Source organism: Diabrotica virgifera, chromosome 1 (genome assembly GCF_917563875.1).
Source record: "Diabrotica virgifera virgifera chromosome 1, PGI_DIABVI_V3a".
Classification (NCBI taxonomy): Eukaryota; Metazoa; Arthropoda; class Insecta; order Coleoptera; family Chrysomelidae; genus Diabrotica; species Diabrotica virgifera.
In genome coordinates, this window is record NC_065443.1 from 25,025,047 (window position 1) to 25,033,895 (window position 8,849).

Below are 8,849 nucleotides of genomic sequence, written 5' to 3' on the forward strand. Positions count from 1 at the left end.
TTTATTTATGTTAAATAGTGGGGTCCCATCCTAGACCAAAAAAGGTTTTATCCTGGTTTGGGCCTAAAATCTTATTTGTCCATCTGTTGTCTCTCTCTTGAGACGTGTCCTCCCCATTTCCACTTCAACTTCGTAATGCGATTTATGACGCCTTCCACTCCAGTTCTTCGCCGTATCTCATCATTCCGTATTCTGTCTTTCAAAGTTAGGCCAAGCATATATCTTTCTATTTTTCGTTGTGCTACTTGTAATTCTCTTATTGATGCTTCAGTCAATGTCAGTGTTTCAGCTCCATAAGTGAGCTGGAATGCCTCTCTTTTTAACTTTATTGGGATATTTTCCTTGAACACATCTCTTAGTTTGCCATACGCTGCCCATCCTAAAGCTTCTTCTTCCTCAGGTGCCATCTCCGCTACGGAGGTTGGCAATCATCATAGCTATTTTAATTTTTGAGGCAGTAGCTCTAAATAGTTGTTTTGGGCTGCATCCAATTCATTCTCGCAGGTTCTTCAGCCATGAAATTCGTATCCTAAAGCTATTCTTCTGGATAATTCGCACGTTTGGTTGTCTCTACCTATTTGTATTTCGTGGCCCAGGTAAAAGTATTTGTCAACTAACAAAAAACTAAGTTTTCAATCTAATAGCACATAAAACAACATCCAAAAATGTTATTCTACATCCTGCCAGACTGAAAACAAATGAAATGGTTATTCATTTTTGATATTTGTCAACTGTTTCGATATGGCAGTTTTCTAGTTTTAATGGTCCGCTAGGTGATACTAAATTGGTCATCATTTTAGTTTTCCCGACGTTTATTTCCAATCCTACTTCTTGGGAAACTCGTTGTAGTTCTTGCAGCATTTCGTGGGCTTCCTTTACGTCATCGGTTATTAGAACTATGCCATCTGCAAATCGCAGGTGGTTCAGCCTTTCGCCATTGACATTCAAACCTCTGTTTTCCCATTCTAACTTCTGGAATGCAGGCTGCATTACAGCATTGAATCGTTTTGATGACATGTGGTCTCCTTTTCTAACTCCCCTTTTTAGTTTTATTTTTTGAGTTTGGGTGTGGAGGTTTATTGCTGTTTAGCGATGTGCGGTTCTTGGTTTTTTGAAAGTCGATTACAATGTCTAGGGTACAGAAGACATGCTAATTTCCATCAACTGAGCGAGTTTGATAGGGGGTGAATAGTTGACCTAAAGAGAAGAGAAGTCTTTTTTTGTTAAATTACGAATTGGGTTCGCAAAAGTATAAATATAGGGTAAAGGAGGGTAAGAGTACGCACTTTGTTTATTTTGGGTTGCAACTTGGGGGAAGAAAGACATAACAATACCATATTTGTTGAATATCGATCTTTATTTATTACGTAACAATAAAATCATATTTTATTATGTTTAAACAAAAGAATATCCCTGTATAAAAAATATTTTGAAAAGTGTCACTTGCGTACTCTTGAGCTCCAGGGAGGCTAAGAGTACGAATGAGTTAGGGTAAAAGTACGCACTAGCTAAGAGTCTTACATGGTCGCAAATGAAAGGTCCGCTTCCTTCATACGCTGAACAGGCCTCATGCCACCATTCTGCACATATTCCACATTGAATCCAATTGTCATTAAATGACTGTCCACATCCTGGGCACTCAACAGTCTCTTCTGATTCTCGGTTTGAGCTAGTAGATGGTTTGGGTTGGTCAGTATCAAAAGTTAGTTTAGTTTTGACATTTGAAGCTTTCTTTATGTTTTTTTTGTCACTATCCTTCATATTTTTCCTTTTGATCCGCTTTTCCAGCCTTGAAATCTTTAGACTGCGTACTTTTAGACTCATGTGATATGATTCAAAGAATGGCCGCTACGTGCCTGCACTAAACAGACTCTTCTTTTAACTCCACTCATTAGATAGCTAATCTTATGATCTCTGCCTTAATATTAATGCAAAATATGCCTACCACTGTTAAGTAACCTTAAACGCTTATGTTTTAGAGTAAAAATATTACATTCCGAAGGTGAAAAAGAACAATTAACCTTGTAAAATCCAAAGATAGAGTGTCAGGTGGATGACAATATGGTGGGTTCTTCTCCAGTTGAAAGCACACTAAAACGTGATATCACGAAATTCCTGCAGTGATGCCAAGTGTTTAAAAATTCCCTGCGTACTTTTAGCCGACCGCGTACTTTTACCCTCCTTTACCATATGGGAATCGATTTACAAGGTTCTACGACCTCTTTCGATACCCACTTGCCATCCATTTCTACCTCTCCATGCCTTTGATCTAAGTTGCTGTCTCTAATTTCCCTTTCTACGCCTTCTCTCTAGCTTCTTGGACTGCCACATGTTCTGCATTCCGGCGCGGCGGTACCCAATTTAAGAGTCGCTTTGGTAGTATATCTTCTTTGGGTCATTCTCTGTACATGGCGGTACCATATAAGCTGTTTTTTTCCTAATATCGTCTCCAATTTTATGAGTTATTTTCAATAATTCTCTGATATGGTCAGTTGCTATTCGTTCTCTCTTGGACCTTCCTGCGGAATTTCTGATCTTAGCCAAAACTCCATTTCTCTAGAATTTAGCATTTGATTTGTTCTAGTTATTACTTGCCAGACACTGCAACAACCCTCATGGGGCAATATCTTGGAGTTTTCCAACTAGTTTTCTCCACTTTACACAGTCCGTGGAAGCGCAGATCTTAAATTTCTTATCCCTATTCTTTTTAAGTTTTTCATACAAGCTTCAAGCCACCTTTTTCACCACGTGTCCTATCCAGTCTTTTCTGCAACTTCTGCATTTGATCCAGCCATCTCGAAAAACTTCGTTCCCAGATACGCGACATATTTCCTGGTTTTTGTTCATAATCTAAGTTTCACTACCTTCAAGAGAAGTAATGTACATAGTTGTATATAATCCAACTGTTGATTGATAAATAGGTATACCAGTAAATTTATCAATCAACGATCCAACTATATTCAAGATAATCGTCACAGTAGACACCAAGTTCAAAAACCAATCAAATAAATTTCCACTAATATATAACTAAATGGAAAACACATTTTAATATGGATTACGATCATTATGCATATAATTTCTTTGTTAATGCAGACCAGGTTTGATAAAAAAATATTTACTGCGAAATCAATTATTCTAAGTAATACAAATATTATGGAAACGTAACTTACAATGCAAGATAATTTTTTAACAAAGAACATAGACAGGACATTTCGCAAGATTAATGATAATAATATTAGTGTCATCGGTAATTAGCAGAAAATGCAGAAAATCCTATAATTATTAAATTGATAACACAGTAAATGACACTTTTAATTTTTTTATTTTATGTAATCGTAAAATAGAAAATTAATAAAGTGCGGGTGAATTGGTAAACTAGAATAATAAAAAAATAGAATGGTTCTGAAATCATTTTCTTGTGACATGTCAATTGATTGTTATGCAAAAAACATTTTTAAATAATATATTTGACGTTTGGATTTCCAGACAGCAAATCGTTTTCAAAAATGATTATTTAAAACTTTTGTTAATGACAGGTTATGCTTCTTCAAAATTGACGTTTGGCTAACTTGGCCTTGGTCTTGTAGGCAACAGCCAAGCTTTTTGGTGGAAAAGTGTGAGAGTGGAGTGTTTGACCATGGGACATCAAATTCTCATTATTTTGTCTATTTCTGTATTATTTGTTTGTGTATTACGAGTTTTATGTTTGTGTATTGCATGTATTGTGTATAATTGTAGATGATATGTCTCCGACTTTCTTAATCTGCTATTGTTAGTATATTATTATTATTGACTTCTTATTTTAGTATTGGTAACCAAAGTCTTGTATATTCTGCTGATGGGTTTGCTACACATTTGTTTTTATTAAGTAAGATGCGAACTGCTTCTTTGATTTTTCTTTTTCTCGTTTGTGCTTTGTGGATTTTAGAAAAGCATTTAACATTGAACAATCATGAACAACTAATAGATATTCAACGAAAGACAGGTATTTATGACAAGGATTTTCGGATTGTGGCAAACATGTACTGGGGAAACAGCAAGAGCTAAAATAGGCAATGAACTAACTGAATATGTAGAGATCGAAAGAGGTGTCTGACTGGGGATATCCTATCTCTACTCCTCTTCGATGTTTATTCCGCGGAAATATTTAAAACATGTATGGAAAATGCAACAGAGGGCATAAAAATGAAAAAAAACAGTATAAGATATGCCGATGACACAGTGATCATTGCCAGTAGCATAGACACTTAGTCGACACTTAGAGATAAACAACATACTAATTATTGACCATGTAGAATCTTATGAATATCTTTTCACCAACGAAAAATGCTACATTTTTCCGATCTTACTATACCTATAGTGCGGAGGCCTTGACACTGACAGAGATGCTCATGAAAAAAATTGGAAAAAAATTAGATATTCTTCATATATCCTGGACCGAACATATCACCAATATAGACGTAATCCACAGAATTGGAAAAGGGCAGTTAAAAGAAAGAGAAAGAATGAGACTGAGAAGAAAGAGAAAGAGAAAGATACGAAAAAAAAGGATAAAATTAAGAATGAGTTTACCAGGAAAAATTTAGGTAGGGGTGGCACTAAGGGGTTCTGTTTAACGTTTAAACGCTCATTTACAAGTTTCTGGAAGGAGTAGGAGAGAAAAACTAAAGAAGATCTTGCTACTAACTACTCGTGCTCCTAACAATACTTTTTCGTATTCGAAACCGGAAAATTCTCATTAACGATTAAAAACAGACTACGCCACTGTTCATCCAATTAGCACACGCCAATATTTCATAAAAATGAAAAGAGAAGATGGTTATTTCTAACATCATGCAATCTTCTTCTAAAGGTGCCTATCTTCTAGTGCTGATTGTTACCACATTGACCCATCTTATTCTATTCACAGCAGCTCGATAGATCAGTTGACGTTAGGTCAGTCCATTTATTAACCCATTCGCTGCCGATCAAGCACCAGCGCGTGATATAGTTACTTCAGTCAGGTGCCGTTAACGCGCCAGCTAGTGATATGGTTACTTCAGTCAGGTGCCGTTCAACAGAACGACTACTCGCCGAGTTGCATTCTCTTAGATAGGCAGCGAATGGGTTAAGATGGGCCAGCCAGAATATACGACTACGTCCAGGGCCTCTCTTGCCCTCAATCTTGCCTTGCAGAATCAACTGTAAAAGTCGGTATTCATTATTACGCATAATATGGCCAAAGAAAGCCAATTTTCTGTTCTTTATGGTGTTACTAATTCCTTTGTTTTTTCTTGGCCACTGGAGAATAGTTATGTTAGTTGTGTGGTGTAGAGATGAGATCCTTAACATACGTCGGTAACACCACATTTCAAATGCCTCTAATCGTTTTATGACATCGTCTGTAAGACTCCAGCTTTTTACTCCGTAGAGGTGGACGTGGACAGTAAAGACGTAACATCTAAGAATGCTTATGCATATATTGATACTTATAGATTAGAACAAGATTAGACAGTTACACATAATCTTCCCAAGACCATTAAAAAAACTTCTTCTGGCTACTTCAATATGAGTTTTTATTTCGTAGTTATGACCACAAGTATCCCACATTGGTAACCTGGGGTTTTTTCACTGCGTTCCAATCGCTTATGGAGGTGCAGAGCATAAGTTTACTTATGACGTACGAAAACGTCACCGGCGTTAGACAATGGCAAAGTATGACGTTAATTAACGTCATTGGCACTGAATGGGTTAATATTGAAGCCCAAATAGCATATTTTTTTCGCTTTTTCTGATGATACTTTTATATCGCTTACTGTAATTTGGGCGTTCATGTTGGTATTATCACTAATGATCATTACTTTTGCCTTCTTGCATTTTAGTTTCAGGCCACCTTTGTTACTGCTACAATGTTTCTACAACATAATCCATCATCCTTTGGAGCCGCTGTGTCCCATATGCCAAAAATACTGTATCATCTGCATATCAAATATTATCCATAAGTTGCCCATTTACTGTAATATCATCTTCTGATTCGTCTAAGCAGTGGTGCTCAGACTTGTACTGCGAGGGATCTACCACATAAACTGCAAGCGTCCAGCGATCGACAGCTAGGAAAAAAAGCAATTTTGAAAAAAAAATCTTTATTTCACATTTCTATTTGATAAAAAGTTGTAACTACATAGAGTTGTAATTACAGCAATGTTTTTCATCTTAATTTTATTTGGATGTCGATGCACGGCACTGCATATCATCCACAAGTTTTTCATATATGATGGTACGTAATTGCCAAAAGCAAGCATGATGAGAGATGTTCGTCAGTTCATTCTTCATTTGGGAAAATGCAGACTCTTACACAAGTACGTTGATCCAAAGAATGCTGTGAGCTGAAGAGCTACTTGACTCAGAGAGGAATATTAGTCAGGGGATATAAAAGACCAAAATTTCGTATCGGTCGCTCTGGGCTTTTATTTTCAGTACCTCATTTACCACACGTCTTCACAAGAAAATGGATTAGACATGAATGTTACAATATCTGTCAGTTTTTAAAAATTAGCGAAGCTTCTTTCAAAGTCGCTACGAACTACTTGGAGCTCCATCTTATAATACACATAATTCAAATGAGCGGTTACCCTTTTTTCAACAATGGAATGTTGTTTAACTCCTTTGTCTTCCTTTGATCAATCAATAATTTCAATTTGTTGACAAAAGAGTCAGCAAGTGTGGTGATTCAGCACAGTCTCGATCTTTTCCTATTTGTATTTTTTTCAGTGAATCGCGATCGACTTCAAAAACTTTGGCGATCGACCCTTTGAGCACCGCTAGTCTAAGGCTTATGTAAAGATATAGCTAGAGTAACCTATATATGTTAAATAATGCTGGTGACAGTATGCAACCCTGTCTAACTTCTTTTCCGACTGTGAAATCTCGGACAGTATATTGTCGAATCGCAATGTTGCTTTTTATTGGAGATATAAGTTTCAGATCAGATCGTCCAATAGGGATTTTCATCGATTGTCAATTGTTTCGAGCTTCTGTCATATGTTGTATGATCTGTGTATAATATTAACATACACGGTTTATACGACATATGACAGAAGCTCGAAACAAATGACTGTGAATGAAAAGCCCTATAGCTTCCAGTGATCTTGGACTTGTAGTTCACCTAATTTGGAATCGAAGAGAAGTTCTCTGACCTCTTGTTGCTTCACATAGAGATTGCTACCAGCGTCCTCAGGTATGGTACTATACGGTCATATATATGAAGATCATCTTTTTTCAGTTCGAGCACCCCAGGTGCTCCTGATTAGAGGTAAAACCTCGAAACACCTATAAAACAATGGTAGAACCCGCACTGAAAGGAAATGCAATCGTCTACTTTCATTTCGATGTATTTTCTTCAACGTCTTTTCCAGTAACCTTTGATTTACAAATAAGCTAATTCTCCATCGAAGAGAGGTCCCTTAACTTCTTGTTGCTTCATAAATACATAATATTATTATCGCCATATATTGCTTATCAACCAAAATTTCCACGTATCCCGCTACCAAGAGTTTTGTAGAATGTTTTAGTACTTATTTTATTAAATTTTTTGTTGGAAATTATTTAAATATTAGTAGTATGCTAAATGTGCAATCACTCGAGCGCTTTGGGGACCTATTCAGTTGTGAAGAGTAGGTCCTAAAACCAAAAAAAGTTAAGTAAAATTTTCCATTTAAGTGAGGACTTTCCATTTTTTCATTTAATTTTCCATTTCCAACAATCGTTTTTTTCGATTATAACGCCATCTATCCCTAATTCGAAAAAATGTCTCGAATAAAAGTTACTTATTTTCACGGAAGGAATCCAAATCTGCAATAAAAAATGGGGACTCCCATTTAAGATTTTAAAGTAACCCACCACCCCGCCTCCGTGGGGGGTCATGTTTGGTGCCATTCGATAGATTTTTCAAAAATATTGAATAAGTGTATTTTTCAGTTTTTCGATCTGATGTTCATTTCGCGAAATATCACGGGATTCGTATTTAAAATATTAAATGTAACCCTTACCCTTCTCCGTGGGAAGTCGTGTTTGGTATCATTCGATAGATTTGTGAAAAATATTGAGTACATATTTTTTAGTTTTTTGATCTGTGATTCATTTCGCGAAATATTCGCTTTTTTCTTGTGAAACTTTAGGACTCACTCATTTCCTTACGTCCCGCTCAAATCGTCATATTTTTGAAATATACACTGTTTTGCATGTACTTATAGTCTAAGAGCTAGTGAACCCTCCGACTAACGGTCGTCCTGTAAGGCTAGAAATTTGTCTAGTGATAATTCATAGCACACCAAGGCTAAAAACAATGACCTGGCAGGCCTCAGCGGTGCACGTGTATCTACCAGGTGAATCGAAAAGTGCAAATTTAGGGGGTAAAATAAACTTTCTCCTGTAAGGTTTAAATTTAAGTATGTGTTTGAGTAAGTCATTTAGAAGAAATGTGTACAATTACAGGCGATTCTGAAGAACATAAGACCTTTCCAGGCGAGGGGAAAGATTAGGGGTTTTTCCTGAAATTATTCTTTTTGCATCGAACAAATTTTTTTTAGATTTTTTGAATCATTCCAAACAGAAAAGGTTCTTAGTGATTTTTCTCTTAAGTTAATAGTTTTTGTTATATAAGCGATTGAAAATTTTGAAAATTGCGAAATCGGCCATTTTTAACCCTAAATCGGACATTTATCTAAAAATTTCAATATTGGCAAGGTACGTAGATATTCCTTAAAAATTGATTGATGAAATCCCGAAGAGTTTTTTGCAATAAAATATCAAAAACCCCTTTGTTTTTTTAATTGCTAATCAAGCGGGCGCTACACTATAGTATAAGTGAG